This window comes from Perognathus longimembris, chromosome 10 (assembly GCF_023159225.1).
Source record: "Perognathus longimembris pacificus isolate PPM17 chromosome 10, ASM2315922v1, whole genome shotgun sequence".
NCBI lineage: Eukaryota > Metazoa > Chordata > Mammalia > Rodentia > Heteromyidae > Perognathus > Perognathus longimembris.
Genome location: NC_063170.1, coordinates 43,454,845 through 43,473,492, shown reverse-complemented (window position 1 = coordinate 43,473,492; position 18,648 = coordinate 43,454,845). Strand labels below are relative to the sequence as shown.

Sequence of the window (18,648 nt, the reverse complement as noted above, 5' to 3'; positions counted from 1 at the left end):
AGGTTAGAGAATCATCTCTCCCCACCGTTCTGAGGGGAATCGTGTCAGGTCTGGGGAGAGGGCAATGGCCTGCCCAGAGCTGCTTGCCATGCAAGATGATGCAGGGATTCCTTGTGATCCATCCTCATGACGCCTGCCTTTTCTTTTTTAAAACACAGCTAAAAATGAGGTACAAAGTGTGACAGTGAAGTATATTGCCTTCAAAAAGCTTCCATCTTGGCTTCCTAGAGCTTCTTGAGTTAGAGACTGGGTTACAGGAAATTTGTCAGGGCATGCTCTCAGATGAGAAATTGTGTGTTATAGAAAAGGAAGAAACACTGGACCGAGGAAACAGTCTGATCAGACCCAGTAGGAGCAATGCTATCTGGGGATGTCTTTTCAGAGTTGTGTTGAGCTGTTCAGGATGATACCTATAATAGTCTCACTTGCGCTGGATAGAAACAGGCTGCCCAGAAGAGCACAAATGTGGCTTGGGGTAAAGGAGCTATTTTTCCCTGAGTATAATTCCTCAGGAGAAGACAAGATGCTTAAGGGCTATCAGTGTGCAAGAAACCAACAGCTGGGGTATAAATCCTTCAGTCTCCAAGGGAGATATGAGCACAGCCCCCCCCTCAAAACGCATTACCATATTGTCATGGCTACTTTCAATTTATCTACTCCAAGGGACTTCATAGAATTTAGTGGATTTTAGTGGTCTTCACAAATGATATAGGAACTTTACAGAGAACTTGTTTTGAGGAAGTCCTTCGCAGATTCCAAATAAATAGCTTTTGGACCCAGTCTTGTGATGAATTTGGAAATTAGATTCTTTATAATTCTTGGGCTTTGTACTATTTTATTGAGACAAGAAGAAACAAAATAATATACTCTAAAATCACATAGAACAAGTTGTGTAAGCCTCCCAGTAAACCATCATTCAGGTGATGGCACTGAGGCTAATAAATCAAAATTACACACTAAATGGCTAGTCTAAGAGGCTCCATTTTTTTTAGTGTAAAAAGTACATTGTAGGTCATTTTCAGTTCTCCATTGCTGCATAACAAATTTCTCCAAATAAATGAATCAATGGCCAACATATTTCCTCATGCAGTTTCTGTGGTCTTGAGCTGTGGGTGGCTTTGTTGGATGGTTACAGCTGGGACTTTCTCTCCAGGTTGCAGTTAAAACACAGTACAGGCAGCAATTCAATGGTGGTTCACTCACTGGCTAGCTGCTGGAGTTTGGCACCTGGTTCTTTCCATATGGTTGCTACATCTTCACTGTGTGGCTTCTGGTTAGTGCATGCACAGAACAAGCAGAAAGCTACCAGGCCTCACAAATTGTGCCTTGTCATTTCTACTCCAGGAAAGCAAGTTTTTAAATCCCACTCATACTTAGGGTAAGTGACAATCTAGTGCATCTTTGATTGGCTGAGCAGGGGGGACGAGTCACTTATTTGAAATGACTGTCAGAGAGAAAGCCATTAATACCTGTGATTATCATTTTGTGATGCATTTATGTGATAGGTTTTTAGTAAAATGTTACTACTTAATTTTGATTTGATATGAAATTAACTTTATCATAGATCCATAGTTTCTTTTGATGACATTATTTTTCTACTTTACAATAAGAGTTAAAATTTTCTCATCTACCCAGAGGTAATTGTTAGATGAAGTAATTAAAACTGAAGCTCAGAACTCTCATTTCTAAAATTAATAGTCACTTTTTCATTTTGTAAAACAGACTTGACTGGATGGCTTTCCTTATTTGATTTCCTCTATTTTTAAACTAAAGGATGCTTAGCTGGTAGCAGTCTACTGAGTAATGCTTACATTTATTTTTTTAATCATCTAAAATTTGTTTACTTATGGCCTAAGGCCACTACATTACTTGCTGTAACCTTGTTTAAAATGAGACCTAAAATGAGTTTATTGTTCATATGTTTGAGGAATATGACCAGAATTCAAAGGTAATTTCAGCAGAATTTGCTAGCACATTTAGCACACTAAAATGCCTTTTATATTTCTTGTCACTTTTTTAAATTTTCCATTTCTGAAATGGAAATAAAATTGATAAAATCAGAACTTCTCATGAAATAATAAGCTTAATTTACTCTTTGGCAAAAGGTTTGCTTACCCTGTTTTTATCTCTCCCTAACATTAAAATTTTGGAAAATCAGGTATATAGTGATGATAGAATTAAGTTCATTTGGCATTTAGTTATAATTACTGATTTTTCAGTAAATTCTGATTGAACACAGGATCCCAACTTGAGAGACAGTCCTAAAAGAGATGTGATGCATTAATTGGCCCACAACATTTTAGAGGCCCATAGGTCCCCTGATTGCCTTTTGCAAGCTGGAGACCCAGTAGGGTAATTCATATAAAAGTGTCCATTGTTGATTCTTTTAGTCATCCAATAAATGATGACACTCAGCAAAGCTAGAATCTGATTTTTCCTCAACCCATTAATAAACAGATGTTAGATTTTACAGGGGTATTTTAGTGGGTCTCAGCACAGTTGAAATTACTCGTGTGAATGAAAATTTAGAAAACGATGTTTGGTTACAAGTAGGAAACGAGAAGCAAGTTGCTTTCCATCAGTGATATTTCTTTAAACATTCTAGACAGCAAACATGGAGAACACCTGCTAGTGAGTTGCGCATTCTGATTAAATGTCAGCAAATGGCTTTACTGGGAATTCTAGTCAATCTGGAATGTCTTTTCTAATAAGCATATGTATATACACACACAAGATACAATGGGCCGCCAAGACATTGTCATTTTAGAGGATGACTCTATTGAGTGTTGTGTATCAGGGATAGAGATAATGGGGGCCTGAAAACATACTGCTTAGTTACTGAAACTGCCAGAAAAATGGGCACTTTTAGAGAAAGAAGTTTTATCTGCTAAGCAAAAAAGTACATCGGTGCTTTGAATTGAAGCCCTGCATGAATACTTTTCCTCTCAGTGGCCCTTTGTTTATTTCATTTAGCAGGTCCCCTGCTGCCCACTCTACTGTCATTTGGGTAGGAGCTATTGTGCTCAGCCATGGTCATCAATTTTTTCCTCCCAGTTGAATCTGCTCTGGTTGACAATTATTAGACTAACAAGTGCCTGTTCAGTAATGTTCAGTCATTCAGATTTCTTCCTCATTATTTTTCTTCCCTGGAGGCCAGGGATGTGAATTGTCCTCAGCTCCTCACCAAGAGCTTAGAGACAGAGCAATTTATTCAGTTCTCAGTTCGGATTCTGTCCTTGTTTAATTGCAGAGGAGTTGAATTTCACCTTTCAGGAGCAGCTGGGGTCCCAGGGAGCCACATGGGGAACCAGAGCTGCTCTGCATCCCAGGGCTTCTGAACTTTTCTGATTTGAGAGGATCATTGGGCATCTGAATTAGAAAGGTGAAAACCATCTTCAGAAATGATCACTGCCTATTAGACAAAACACTTACTGGAAACGATCGCCTTACTTGACTTGTAGAAATGATAATGAAATGTGTTGGAACATTCCTGCACTGTGGGATGATGTGAGAATGAAAAGTTTCTTACAGAGAGCTCTTACCTAAGAAATCTGTCCACTCTGCTAGTGTCAGGAGATGAAGCAGAAGTTTTGGGAGAGAAAGGAATTGCAGGACTTCCTGTCAGCTTTACAAAGAAAGAAGGTATTCTTGAGGCTGTGGACAATGAACGATTCTCCTTCCTTGTGTCCTCTGTTGTGATGCTACTAGAAGACTTCTATACTGTATTATATTACTTACGCTGCTGTATTATTTATTATGTCATGTCATGTTGTTATAGCTCTGTGTTCTCCTCCATTCTTCACCACACCTCTAGACCGTTTATAACAGGCCATCTCAAAAAGCAATCCACACTCATCACCTCTTCATCTTACCAAAAGAGCCAGTTCCCCTTCTGCTGCTCCTCCTCCTCATTTTCTTCCTCCTCCACTTCTCCCTCCTATTCAGTGGAAGTCCTCCTCTTTTAACTTTAGTATGAATTTGTAGATCTTAGAATAAACTAAAAGCCAAAGGTTGTGGGCAGGTTCCAAGTGTTTTTCTGATAGTTTCTCGCTGACTTTTCCTGTGCTGTGTTTTCCTTTTTCACATTATATATTCAGCACATTAAATTGTCACTTTTGTAAAAAAAAGAAAGAAAGAAAGAAAGAAAACAGTAGCTTAATATCTGCTCTTTCATATTGTTCAAAACAATGTCCAAAGCTACAATGCACTCTAATTAATGGGACTATAAGTGTGTGTGTGTGTGTGTGTGTGTGTGTGTGCGCACGTGCGCGCACGTGCATGGGCATGTGCCAATACTAGGGGCACTGCCCCTAAACTTTTTCACTCAAGGCTAGCACTATACCATAGCTCCACTTTGGCTTTTTAGTGATTAATTGGAGATAAGAGTCTTGTGGACTTTCCTTGACTGGAGTGGCTTTGAACTGTGATCCTCAGATCTCAATCTCCTAAATAGCTAGGATTACAGTTATGAGCCACTGGTGCTTGATTCTAGTACATTTTTAATAAAGAGAAAAATTGTCTAGAATGGTAGGCTAGAGATAGAAAACACTGGATGTCATTATAAGAAATATATCAGAGACTAGATAAGTAGCCATCTGATACATGAAAAATGTAGTGTGTTGCTGTGTGATGCTATCAGATCTAATTTTAAGATGCCAAACAGGAAAATGGCACACATTATATCATTTCTAGGGAAATGGATATTAATGGGGATCATAATTTTAAGTGAAAAATTTTGCATATTTTCTATCTTTCATGGAATCTTATCTTTTTAAAAGGGGGAAGGGGGACAAAACAGGGCAGTAGGGGTGTGTGAATCTGGTCATGTAAATGATGTACACATAGGAAAATGTAATAATGAAATCCACTGTGTCATATAACTATACACATTAATCAAATGAGTAAGACATGCAAAATTAGTTCATTGTCACTCTTTGCCTGTGAGAATCTGTGGCATCTCTCCCTAGCCAGAAACCCACTACATGTTTTAGAGTATTTTCTTCTTTGTGGATAATTCTATATTTGCAGATGGGCCTCTTAATTGATGCACCCTTCCATAGAATCTAAATGAATTCAAAATGGTAGTTAGCAAAGAATCTTCTGATGAATGTTTCTAGAAGCTTCCATTCCTTATGTATCCATTATATTGACAGCCTTAGAGGTTTCTCCACTACTTTTTGCTATAGCTTTGAAATATGGTCCTCCTTCTGGCTCTTTTACAAGTTCTGTAAATGGCCCTTTCATAATTTTGAGTTTGTTATTACTTTGTAATGAGAGCTCATAGCATTTGTAGACCATTACATGAACTATGAGGCATTATAGAATTGAAAGGTAAAGTTACTGACTGCAATTTAGAGTATATCTCCATCAGATCTCTCCTGATGATACTTAATTTAATTAGCTTATAAGAAATGCACAACTATTACCATATACATCACCACAGTGCACATTTGTAAAAAGTTAACTGTAGAGCTTAGCGTATATGTATTTCTTTCTGTAATGCTCATGAATCTGTAATGCTTATCATTCATTATCAAGACTTAAAGCTCTTAGGGCTGGAGGCCTGGCTCAAACAGTAGAGATCTTGTCTAGCAAGTGTGAATCCCTGATTTCAAACACAAGTCCTGCCAAAACAAAAGGGAAAAAAAATCAATCTTGTTACTCGATATTTCCACTATGTTTTGTTGGATGGATCTTTTTTCTTTTCTTTTTTTTTTTGGATGGCTCTAAAATTATTAAAAATATGGCTCAATTATAAGTTTCTCTGAATTTTTAATTGATTAAGCTGCCAGGGAAATGAAAGTTTGGGGAGTTCTGCAGTAGAATAAAATTCCCACTAGTTTTTCTCTACTCCAACTTTAACTGTTCTGTGTACAATATGTCACTGAATTCTCTTCAGCAGTTCTGGGAATCAGTGTTATTGCTATCCTACTATCATCTCTACTTTAATTTGAAGTAATTGAGGCTAAGAAATAAAGCTCCTTGACTAGTGAACTTCAACTCTAGGACATGCAGGTAGTGTGCAAGGCACCCAGGATCCAAAGCCAGGCCATTTGCTGATAGGGAGTAAGAATTCATCCACTATTTTATGACCTCTTCCCAAGTGATTTAGGAAGTTTATCATGACCACATCTTGTTATTCTTTTTCTTTTTAATTTAATTTTATTGTCAAGATGATGTACAGAAGGGTTACAATTATATATATATATATATATATATATATATATATATGGTAGTGAGTACATTTCTTCTCATACTTGTTACCCCCTCCCTCATTTTTCTGCCACCATTTCTCCCCCAGAAGATGTGCAATTAATTTCCAACATGTTGTCTTGTGAATATTGCTGTTGCATTGGTTCTTTCTTTATCCTTTCTCTCACCATTCTGATGTTCCCCTTCCCTTCCCTAATTCAGATAAGTGCATATACAATATCTACTGAACCAAAATCAAATACAGTGACAACAGGGGATAAACCATAGGAAAGAAAAAAATGCAATAAAAAAGAAATAACTTTGCATAGTACATTTAAAATAACAATGAAAAACCTCTTGTTTCCATATCCATATCTTGGAGTTCATTTCACTTAGCTTTATCTTATATGGTCATATATACACAGCTATTGAGCTATTGCCATCCTCTGCTAGGACTATCCGAGACTTGGAGAAAATCATATTAAATGAAGTGAGCCAGACCTAAAGAAACACAGATCCATGGTTTCCCTCATAGTTTTTCTTGCACTTAAAAAAATTTCAATCAAGATATTTTTGTGTGCCATTACTCATTATTTTAATCCTTTTCCATCTTAATTCATCACCTTGTTCTTGGTTGGTTCCCAATAAATCCAGATGGAGTTCAGCTGTGTATACCATATACTCAGACCATTGCTGCTATTTCCTTCAATCTTTCTTACTCCAGTATTTTCCCTCTCCTTCATTCTCTCTAGTATTTATTAATTTCTCTGTGGATAAATAATTTTGTCAACTGATGTTACTCCTTTGCTTTTCTCACTCGAGTCAGATAGAGAAGATGGATGCATGTGGGTATTCTCATTGGACATGAAATGTCTCCAACATTTTACAATGCACTTGTTTCATTGTGTGCTCTTCTATGGAAGAAAATGTGATGACTAGCTGTAGTCTTCCCTCTTGTTTACTTCTGAGAACAACTGAGTACTTTTCTCCTCCACCAATGCTCTCCCTTCCACCTCTGCTCCATGTAGTTCCTGCTGTTTTATCTGAATCATTTTTCCTGACTCCTGACCATTATTGAGTTTTATAAATGTTATTGTAAATTCTCAGGGTAGAACTCAGAACCCTACCAGGCTATCCTGTCTTCACAGTAGGTAACCTACAACAAAACCTATCATTTTAATTCCAGGTGTCAAGGCCCAGAAAAATAATATTTCTTAGTTTTGGTTCTTACTTTCTCTATCTGCTTTTCAAGTTTTAACTCTTTTTTTCTTATCCCCTGGGCAGAAATAAAGAAAGTATCACGTACTTCTTGATCAGCAAGTCGCAAGCACACCATATGTGTTTGTTTTCTGAAAGCCACAACAAGATTCATAGCCTGTAGGGACACAGGAACCCTTCCTCATTTTTCTCCATAGTCATACTTTTGGAATCTACACAATTATTTTTCCTTCCAGAAACATGATTTAGAAATAGTCATGGCCGAAATTTTGTTGTATTGTAGAATCTTTGGTTAGGTGATAATTTGGGCAAATGCTAATCTTACACTCTCCTAGATACTTGGCTCCTCTTTCCTGTGTTCTATCATGAACAATGAACAATCATTTCAGCAGTCTCTCAGAGATTATCACAGTATTTCAAAGCAAAACAGTTGTTGTTACAACAGTAACAAAACAAACTTAAAAATGCTTCCACAGAGCCACTTCTTTTGGTACTTGCGATGCATGCTCTGGGATTTCAATGATAAACATAGGAGTTTTGCTTCCATTGGAAAAGAAAGTATGCTCACATTTCACGGAGAATTCACTTTTATTATTCAAAGGTGTGAATGTATGGGAGAGGATTTTTCTTGGTGAGTGGCAGGGACAAGTCCGGCTCTGATTATGTCTTGATTATTTGAATGAGCAATGCCTGGACCTGTGAGGACAAGGTTGGAAAGTTTTGTCTATTCTGATACTATTTCTTTTTACTGCAGCAGTTACAGCCCAATTTGACTATTTTTTCAGTAGAGCCCACACTAAATGATGTAAATGATAAAACTTATTTCATCCAGAACATTTACATTCACTTGGTTGTTTATCTACATCCAGAAAAAAGATGACCTTATTATCCAGAGCTCATTGGTTTTTGCTCATAAACAATAGTATATAAAATTGTCTGTTGCCTTCAGTCAGATCATTTGTTTAATTGAAAGAAAATATAACCCAGCACTGAAAGCTCATACCTATAATCCTCCCTACTCAGGAAGCTGAAATCTGAGGATTGAGGTTCAAAGCCAGCCCTGGCATGAAAAGTCCTAAGATGCTTATCTCCAATTAACTACTGAAAAAGGCCAGAAGTGTGGCTCAAGTAGTAGGATAAAAGCAGCTTTGGGACAGCACCCAGACCCAGTTCAAACCTCAGGCAGGGGTGGAGTGGGGATATATATATCATGAATTGGTTGGTACCCTTCTAACATTTTCCAGACATATTTGATATGCAAATATCAAAGTACTATTACATTGTAGAAATATTACACTGTTGACATTAAATAGATGTTTAAATCAATTAAAATTTTATTTATCCATAAACTCAATAGCCTGTAGAATATATGATTTCCTTAATTATTGATATGTTATGTTTTCAGTTTTACCATAAAATTTTTGTAAAACTGATAATTGAAAATACTTTGTCAATATGAAACTGTTATGAATTAGTAGCTTGTGTTACTTAGTTGGTCTTGCTTAATAAATCCAGGATCACATCAGCATAGGGTTTTATATCCGTATTTTGTGTTTTATACCCATATTTTGTAATTAAAATGAATTTTTCTTCTTTCTTCAATTACTACCTATTAATATTTTTTGTGTATTTGACAGTACTTGGGCTTGAACTTGGGGGCGGAGAGACTGTCCCTTAGCTTTTTCTATGGCTCAAGGGACAGCACCCAGGCCCCGAATTCAACCTCCCCACCCCCGCAAAAAAAAAGGTGGGACAAAGAGTGAACCAATGCAACCGTGATACTCACTAGACACTATGTTGGTAATGAACTTTACAACTTGGGGCAGTGGGAGTCAGGGGAAGTGGAAAGCAAGAGAAAACAAGGGAAGGGAGAGGGTAGCACCATTGGAAAAGAAATGTACTCATTACCTTCTTTTTATAACTGTAACCCTCTGTTCATCACCTCTACAATAAAATAAATAACGGAAGAACAAAAAAAAAAAGAAAGAAAGAATTGTCTTGGAAATGCAACAGTTATTTCTGCAAAAGGGTGTACCATCAGGCAGAAATCTGTCAAGAAAGCACACAGAGCAGGCAGACTGCTCCCCTATTTATCTCTACTGAAGCAGGCCATAGCCCTCTGCTCAGATTGGTTGAGATGGGGTTCACAATCTGCTCATGATTGGCTAGTTTGAATAGGATGTAAAATGCATTTACATAAGGCTTTTTGAAATAGTTTAACACTACACAAGTAATCAATATATCCCACACCCTCTGCTATTTCTGGAACAGTCTGGGGTGTGTCTTAATTCAATCTTGTAAATAAATCAATTTAAGACAAAACTTCAGTTTTCAAAAATCCTTATTCCAAAGCAATCCCTCTTTTACTTAACAATAGCCATGCCACTAGGCCAAAGCAAGAACTTTTAAGCAATGCAAGTCTCTCTCACAATCCCCCCTCTTTTCTACTCTTTTCTTCAAACTCTTTTAGCATTAGTCTCCACATGAATTAATCTACAATATCCAATTAAACACATTGCTCCCATCACAAGAATTACAGACTTTATGCCTGGGACTGTGGCCTAGTGGTAGTGTACTTGCCTCCTATACATGAAACCATGAGTTCCATTCCTCAGCACCACATATATAGAAAAGGCCAGAAGTGGCACTGTGGCTCAAGTGGTAGAGTGCTAGCCTCGAGAAAAAGAAGCCAAGGACAGTGCTCAGGTCCTGAGTTCAAGCCCCAGGACTGGCAAAAGAAAAAAAAATAAAGAATAACAGGGCAGGGAGCTGTGTCTGAATTTTTAGTTTATGTTCCCATCCAAGGCTGTATTTTTAAAGGTGAAATTAAAAGCTGTTTAGGACACATGCCCTCCCCCTTTTTAACCTGCTAGAATAATAGCAATAATCATCCAATTTTCCCATACCATCTTGCTAGAGGAATTCAAATGTTCCTGGCCTTTGTGTGTCATCTGGTACGCCTCATGGATCCCCACCACATCTATGTAAACCTGGAGTTCTTATTGGAGAGTTCTTCATTTTTGAAATTCAAAGGTGAAAGAGGTAGCCAATTGAAACAAAGCACAGGTTGAAGGGCTGACTACATGTTATTCCCCCAGGTCAAGCAAAATACCAGGTGCAAATTTATGTGTAGGTAGGTTGTTCCAACCTTGGCTTAGCTGAAAGTTTCTTGGTCCCAAGTGGAGATTCAATTCTGGTCCTGGCTGAGGGGACCTGCCCTTGGCCCTTCTTGGCCTCCAAGAAACCATAGCCTGTTTCTTATTTTCTGTATTCTCTTTAACACCAGGCTTATATAGCCTGACCCCCAGTTCTATCTCCTCTCACAACCTCCAATCCTGCCTCTCACTTGTTGAAGACTGTCCTGTCCCTCTTTCCATTTTCCTAACACAGATTCAGTTGCTTTTGTTCAGAAAAGCTTCAAGCGTAAGTCCCACACAATACCACCAAAAAATCAGTTGTAGCAATTACGAGAGCCTATGCTTTCCCATCTCCTCTAATGCGTGGCTTTCAATGTACCCAAATATATTTCCCAAGGACTGGATTTCTCCTACCCTATCTAGCAAGGCATGGGGTGAAGTTAGAGTTATGAGGTAGTGACTTAACTGAGAAAGCCTTATTTGACCATGAGCGACAGTAGTGAAACTGTCCTGCAGGACTTACTGCCCCAGCCGTCTTACCTCAGAAGCAGGGTTTCATGCAATACTATGCTGGTAGGATCTGTGGTACATCCCAGAGGGAAGGGGGGGACAATTGTGTCTTGCCAGATGATCCTCAATGGGAAGTTGAAGAGTGGTGCCATGGTGACCTGATGAGAGTCAGGAGACAGGAGGGGTGATGTTCTATCAATAAGTTTTAACCATGTGTATTTCCATTTCTGAGATCCAATTCACAACAGTGTTGATGGGTTTGGCTGTTGTAAAAGTTCAATCAATTGGGTAACATCTAAAAAGCAGAAAATTATTTCTTACACACTGGAGACTGAATGTCTAATTTCAGAGAGTCATCATGGTATGGTTCTGGTGAGACTCTTTCACAGACTAAACTTCTGACTTCTTTAATGTTCAGATTCTGAGAGCTGAGAGTTGAAACAAAGGTTCCATTGACTTATACTAATTACCTGAACTGAGAATTTGACTCTACGCCTTTTCTAAACCCTTTCTACATCCTTATGGACCCCCTGTTACATCTTTATTGGACTCCTATGTCCACACCAGACTACTACATAAAATCAAAATGCCCCATAGGCTAGAAATTGGTCTCAATAGCTCAACCTTGTTCCCTCTATAGTGCTACCCAGGCTGAGTTCCAGGGGACCACCCCTCCCCCCCAGGTTCCCTCTCAAAGGCTAGGCATTCCGGGTTTGATCTAAAAATCAAAATAAACATAATCACTGACCTACGTTTTCTTAGCACCATGACTTGTTCAGAAATTCACCATCTTGGCCACCCCGACCATCTTGGTGGGTGGAGTCACAGTTAATCTCCCTTGAAGCAATTCTGACTCCAAAAGTGAGAAATTTTAGAGAAATAACTCTGGCAAGTATTTGTGGTCAGTTCTTTAATAGTTATAGCCCCTGACTTATGAGACTTCTTCCAGGCTTTATTCAAGGATTGGCATCTCCTCTCAAGGGACAGCTGCTGCTTGCCTTCTCCCATATGGGCCACATCTCTTCCTTTTGCAAAGAAATGGAAAGACCTGAACAAAAATTATGTTCACTGAAGTAAGCCAGGCACAGATAGACAAAAGTCACATGTTTTCTCTCAAGCAAGAATTACTTTATAAATACATGAATAAGTACCTGGGGTCATACGTAAGCATATACAAATGTCTTCAGTGAAATACAATAGATTCAGGGGAGAACTCAAAACAGTGTAATTCCTTAGAAAAGTAAAATCATACTTCAACAAAATCAATGCCAGAAAACAGGTACTTAAAATGGGTATGGTAGGGTCAGATGAAGAGGGGTACACAAATGAAGAAAAGTGGGGAGAATGCAGTAAAACAAAAATCGAGTGTACATCCTACAAAACTAAGTGAGGGGGGCTGGGAATATGGCCTAGTGGCAAGAGTGCTTGCCTCATATACATGAGGCCCTGGGTTTGATTTCTCAGCTCCACATATACAGAAAATGGCCAGAAGTGGCGCTGTGGCTCAAGTGGCAGAGTGCTAGCCTTGAGCAAAAAAGAAGCCAAGGACAGTGCTCAGGCCCTGAGTTCACAGCCTAGGACTGGCCAAAAAAAAAAAAAAACCAACTAAGTGAGGGAAGGGTTGGATTAAGAGGGGTGGGTGAGAATGCTGAAGGAGTGATAATGATTAAATTCATAAACTGCTTTGTTAAGTGGTAATTCTTTTAAATAGCAAATTTAAGACAATCAAACAAATAGGTGTGTGGGGGTGTGTGTTTCCCCTTGATACAATCCCACCTCTTTCAAGTACATGGTATGTTTCATTTTGCCGAACATTTAAAAATATTTTTATTTTGTCTAGGTAGTTGTACAAAGAAGTTGTCATTCAATAGAGCAGTTTATGAATATATAGTGCCAGTTGTTCAATTTCAGCCCTTTCAATCTTCTTCCCTTAACACACTTCTCTTATTTTTCTCAGTTCTGTGGCATATGCAATGCATTCTTGTCCACGTTCTACTCATTTCCCCTGGGCCCATAAGTCTAGAAGTAAGCACACTGGGTGGCACCCCAGCAATTATAAATGAATTAACGGAAGTATAGTAGAATCTATGGAGAACACAGACAATATAATTCTTTAGAAAGACTAAGTCAAAGTCTAACAAAATGAGTCCTAGGAAAAGGAGATGCTTACAAGGAGGGCAGAGGTCACAAGGAGAGGAGTAGAAGTATTTTTGCTTAATTTTTAATTTTGCCTTTCTCAGAAATTGCACTATTTGAGATCTCCCATTAATCTACTATATTTCTATTAAAACATTTGTATATACTTGTATACCACCCGACATAATTACTTAAAAGTTTATGAGCTAAATTTAGCTTCCATGTATATGGAAAAAAAATCCCCCCAAATCCAGAAAGTTTTTACATGAATTAGGATACATTGGTGACTGTATACTCTGATTATTATTATTATAGTTATCAATTTTGAATTCTTTTTGGTCATAGTTGTTAGTAACAAGTAAAAGCTAAAGATAATCTACTGTAACCCAATATAGGCAAACTGCTCAAATAAGCATCCTGTGGAAAATTGACTTTTACGTTTTTAATTTCTCCTTGATCACAAACCTTTTCCCTGCTAAACTCACCTTGACTTCTTTGCTGAGAGGCCCCGAGTGCCTTCAATGTGTGTTGCTCTTAGGATCCATTCCGAGAACCTTCTGAGTACACAGTGACACTGAACCCCAGCAGTTTCTGCTACTGTCTGCTGTGTGATCAGGATGGGAGTGGAATCTGACCTTAAAATATATCCAATTAACTGTCCTCCTATGATTTGCCTATCATAGGCAATGACCCTCATACCCAGAGATTAATGCCATTCACATGGAAGACTGGACTACCTCTGGCTCCCTCCGCTCCATCTGCAGGGCAAGGTGGAGCTGAGGAGAGAGGCCACCCAACTGAACAATGAAGTTCACATTTCCACTTTACTGTGCCATTTGTGGAACCTCAGTCAAGTTCTTCATTTCTCAAAACTCAAGACTCAGAGGCTTAGTTAGGACATTAACAGAAGCACTACTTATATGTGGTGTGTACAGTGTATAAATCGTATGGAAACTACTTAGTAGTCATTTGTATTATTAAAACCTGATTACCTTTCTAACCATTGTGGTAAGTTACTATTTATCAACAAGGGTGACTCCTTATTTTATTTAAATGATCACTGTGCAATCTCATATTTTTTTAGTTTTCTGCTGAAATTCAAGCACTTAGAAACTCAAAGACATTTTGTAACCAGTTCTACAATAGAATTTGAGCCTGTACAGATCCCGAGTCCCTCAATGAAAACAATCCCGGGCTCTTCCTGCAGTTCAACCTCAGATACAGGGCATTCTTCCTAACTCTTGCTTTTCATTTTTGTCTATAATACACTAGACCTTCTAGAGCAGAGATCATATCACTTGACTGGTAGTGTATTAAAATCATGTAAGAAAAAAGTAATGTCTATTGAAATTCGTTGAAACATCAGCTTGATGTAAGACACATTGCTTTGCTTCCAAGTGATGTTTAGAATCCCTTTTTGTTTGTTTTGAGCAGATTCTGTTTGCCCTCAGCCTGAATCAGCTTTGTAATTTATCTAAATGTGCAGAGAAAAGAAACATTGTCACAACGACTCATTTCATTTTCAGTGAAGATGGGTTTTGAGGTAAAACTTCAATTTGAGATTGAAAACACTGAGAAATCATCTAGTTTCCCAGTGTGATGCTTTTTAGTGTTCTATACCGCTGGGTTTTCAAATGTGCATATGAAAGGGATGCCAGTGTGACAGGATCATTACCAGTAAACTCACTCAGTCCTGCGCTTTGTGTTGCAAGCACATGAACTCCACACAGCCTGAGTTAGGCCTGCATACATAACATCCATGAAAGCTGAGGGGCCTCCTGTACCACTTCCTCTTATTTCATCCCAATCTTGTGAGTCCCACCACCATGGATTCAGTTCCAACATAGTACCTGGCAGTTCCTGATTAGATGCTCTCAGTAAGGAATAGTCAGGGAAGACAGAAATGAGGCAAATATTTGAAAAGAGTAGACTGAAATACATGTAGTCTTTATGGGTAGTTTTCCTTCATCTGTCTTCTCACGAATCCCCATTATTTTCCCCCTCAGTCTCGCTTCTTCTGCATTTTTGTAGCATTATCTGTGGCTGCCTTCATTGCTAAGGGAATATAAAAATGAATGGGTGCCACTGTGACCTTGACTGAAGAAAAAAATTAAAAAGCTCCCCTGTCTTTGCAACAAATACTATTTGGCATGGTTTGGAAAGAATCAGTGATCTGTTTATATAGGAAAAAAATCAAGTTGTGACTCTTCTTGAAACTTTTCCTTCCTCAATTTAATTTCTGATCTTTTAAAAAAGCAAACAAATAGAGAAGGGGAGAAGAATGCAGACGAAAATTCAATGTATATCCTACACAATTAAGAGAAGTAAGGGAAGGTGGGGGGGTGGGGAGTGATGGGTGAGAATGTTGAGAGGGGTGACATTGCTCAAGGCACATTATATTCAGAAACAGCTTAGTTGAAGGGCAACTCTATTGTACAACTACTTAAGATAACAATAAAACATATGAAGAAAAGCCCCCAATTGTTATATAATATAAAGAATGGTGATTTCGCTGAGGACAAATAGTATTCTGAGGACAACCAGAGTACACTATTATACTGTTCATGCTGTTTGCTTGGCTACTTAGAAATCTATGATGTGTCATTTCTGGCCTGGGAATATGGCCTAGTGGTAGAGTGCTTGCCTTGTATACATGAAGCCCTGGGTTTGATTCCTCAGCACCACATATATAGAAAAAAAGCTGGAAGTGGCACTGTGGCTCAAGAGGTAGAGTCTAGCCTTGAGCAAAAAGAAGCCAGGGACAGTGCTCAGGCCCTGAGTCCCAAGCCCCAGCACTGACAAAAAAAAAAAAAAGAAAGAAAAAGAAAGAAAAGAAAAATCTCTGATATGTCATTTCTTTTTTATAGATTTCCTTTGGAGCATTCCTGGGGTTCGTTTAAGGAAGAGCTGAAGTGGAATTAGAAAGCGGTGTGTGGTTTCTTGATGCTATTAGAGTTCTCTCGGGTTTTGAGGACCTGAGAGAAGAAAGTTCATGGAATGAGGTCCGGTTATAAGATTAGGGTTGGTTTTTTCCACATTCAGAATCAATTTTGAAGTGGAGAAATCAATGTGGAAAAGTGAGCACTAAACAACAACTTGGTAATAAAAATGCGAACGGCTATGACTTCACTAACAACAACAATAACTATAATGATAGCTCACATTATTAAATCCGTAGGCCTTCTTCTATACTCCTTCTATACTCTCCTTTGCAGAGTCACAGATGAGAAACAGGTCCTGAGATGTCATGAGGTTTAGTGCTTCACAGAACATGTTACATGAGTGGATTCCAAACATATATTACTCAAGAACCCTCTTAAAAATCCCAAACCTCAGCTATACCCTAGACTAATCAAGCCATAAAGCCAGGGACTGGGGCAGAGTGTCAGTCATGTCTGGAGCTCCCCTAGGGTTTCAGTGGATAGACAATCTTGAGAAGCACTGAGTTAGAGGAAACAGCTGGAAGGTATAAAGATTGCCCTCATTTCTAAACCAGGCTTTATTCTTTTGAACACTACAGTTGGTTGATGATTCCTAAAAGAACCTTCTTGCCATAACTTCTTTCTGAGTACTTGGCCTTATCGTTGAATTACACATTTTATCTGGATTATCTCATTGAATACCCATATAAAATGAATTTAACAAACTGGATTTGAGGTGTAGCCCAATGGCAGAATGCTTCTCTAGGATGGGCAAGGTCCCAGGTTTTATCCCAAGCAGCACAAAACAAACCAACCACAAACCAAACAAAATACCCACCAAGAGCATCTATCTATCTATCTATCTATCTATCTATCTATCTATCTATCTATCTATCTATTATATCTATCTGTTTAAACATGCTCTCCAAGAAACACTGTAGTCACAGTGGTAGACAGAAAAAGAATTGTCTCAGCAAGACAAAATTTACGTCTGAAGAAGGGTGTGCCATTGGTCAAAAATCTGGCAAGCAAGCACACAGCGCAGGCAGGCTGCTTCCCCATTTATACCTAACATAGCAGCTACAGCCCCTCTGCTCAGATTGGTACAGCTTAGGTTCACAGTGTACTCATGACTGGCTAGTTTGAGTAAGGTAAACTGTATTTACTTAAGGTGATCTTGAAATAAGATCAACAGTACACAGTACTCTCAAAATATACCTATACTCTTTGCTATCTCTTAAGCAGTTTGGGGGCATGTCTTAACTTCATCGTGAATAAAAACCAACTTAGGACAAAATATAACATTTCAAAAATCCGTGTTTTCATCCCAAAGCAGTTCCTCCCTTCCTTAACAAGAGCCAAGCCAGTAGGCCAAAGTAGGAACTTCTAAGCTATACACTTTGATAGAAAAAACAGTTTTCCTCACTCACTCAGTCTATCCATCTGCCTATCTATCTATCTATCTATCTATCTATCTATCTATCTATCTATCTATCTATCTACCTACCTACCTATCATCTATCTGTCTGGCTATTTATCTATCTCCAAGATCTAAGAAAATTAAAACAAGTTAGTCAAAGTCACATAGGTATTGTTCACAGAATGTTATGCAAGCTACGGTAAAACCCCCAGTTCTATAACAAAGAGAAGCCAGTTCCCGTGTATCAGGCTCAGCTTCCTGTCCAGCATACGGGGTGGTGAAGACATGATGGAGGTTTTATATTTAGGTGGGATATCTGGAAGGACAGACACATAATGGCCTAAAATATGTCTCCAAAGTGCTTACAGAAAGGAGAAAAAAAATAGAAAACTAAGGTTTGTGTTTTTCCGTTGTAGCAGCCAGTACCTGCTATCTTGGTCTTTGTTGGTGCTCTGTTGGTACTTAAGAACATGTTTGTTGCTTAGGGGACAGTTTTGGTCCTTTGTACTAAGATATTTATGTTAGGTATTGTTGTTCCTGGAGTTCTTTGGTATCTGTAAAGAAGAAGCCTCAGGATGTCACAGAAGTGAAGAAAACCAAGAAATTAGATTCCAAACCCAGATGGAGATTTGGAAGTCACCATCTGGGCCCTCCTTCAGAACCAAGGCTCAAATTTTTAGTCACTTTGACTCAGAATCAAAGATGCTGTGATTGGTAATAATTTTGATTGTCTTTATTTCAGATTTGATTTTGTTCCTACCCTTAGAATATCTAGGAATCTATTTGTACTATGGATTTCTGATCTTTCTGTATGATAAACAAGGTGTCTTCCAAAGTTTTAGGCAGCAGCATTAAGTATAACTCTGGCTGTTCCTATGTTGGGAGTGTTAATCATGCTAAAGGTTGTGTTTAGAGCTTTATTGGTATTTAGTTTCCAGCTGTTCTTGCCGATGAAACTGCTATAACACAGAAACTATCTCCATTTTGTGTTCCTCATGTGGTTCAACTGAAAAAATACAAGAGAAGAGGAAAAGAAAAAAGAGCTTCACCAGTGTACTGGATATTTATACATGCAAGTTGTCTCTGCTGCCCAGGTCTCCTTCAATTGATGCTT

The 18,648-nt window shown here is 38.4% G+C and overlaps 2 long non-coding RNA genes across 2 annotated transcripts; one reads left to right on the top strand and one right to left on the bottom strand.

The window, feature by feature from the left end:
- Positions 1 to 1,181: 1,181 nt before the first annotated feature.
- On the bottom strand, positions 1,182 to 11,202 carry LOC125358651. Its single transcript, XR_007212350.1, has 3 exons — positions 11,088 to 11,202; positions 3,267 to 3,369; positions 1,182 to 1,444 (listed from the first exon to the last, which is right to left on the bottom strand). It is a non-coding gene; the product is annotated as an uncharacterized LOC125358651 (long non-coding RNA).
- LOC125358654 lies at positions 3,510 to 15,595 on the top strand. The gene is made up of 3 exons (XR_007212352.1): positions 3,510 to 3,520; positions 6,113 to 6,115; positions 15,463 to 15,595. It is a non-coding gene; the product is annotated as an uncharacterized LOC125358654 (long non-coding RNA).
- The last annotated feature ends 3,053 nt before the right edge of the window (positions 15,596 to 18,648 follow it).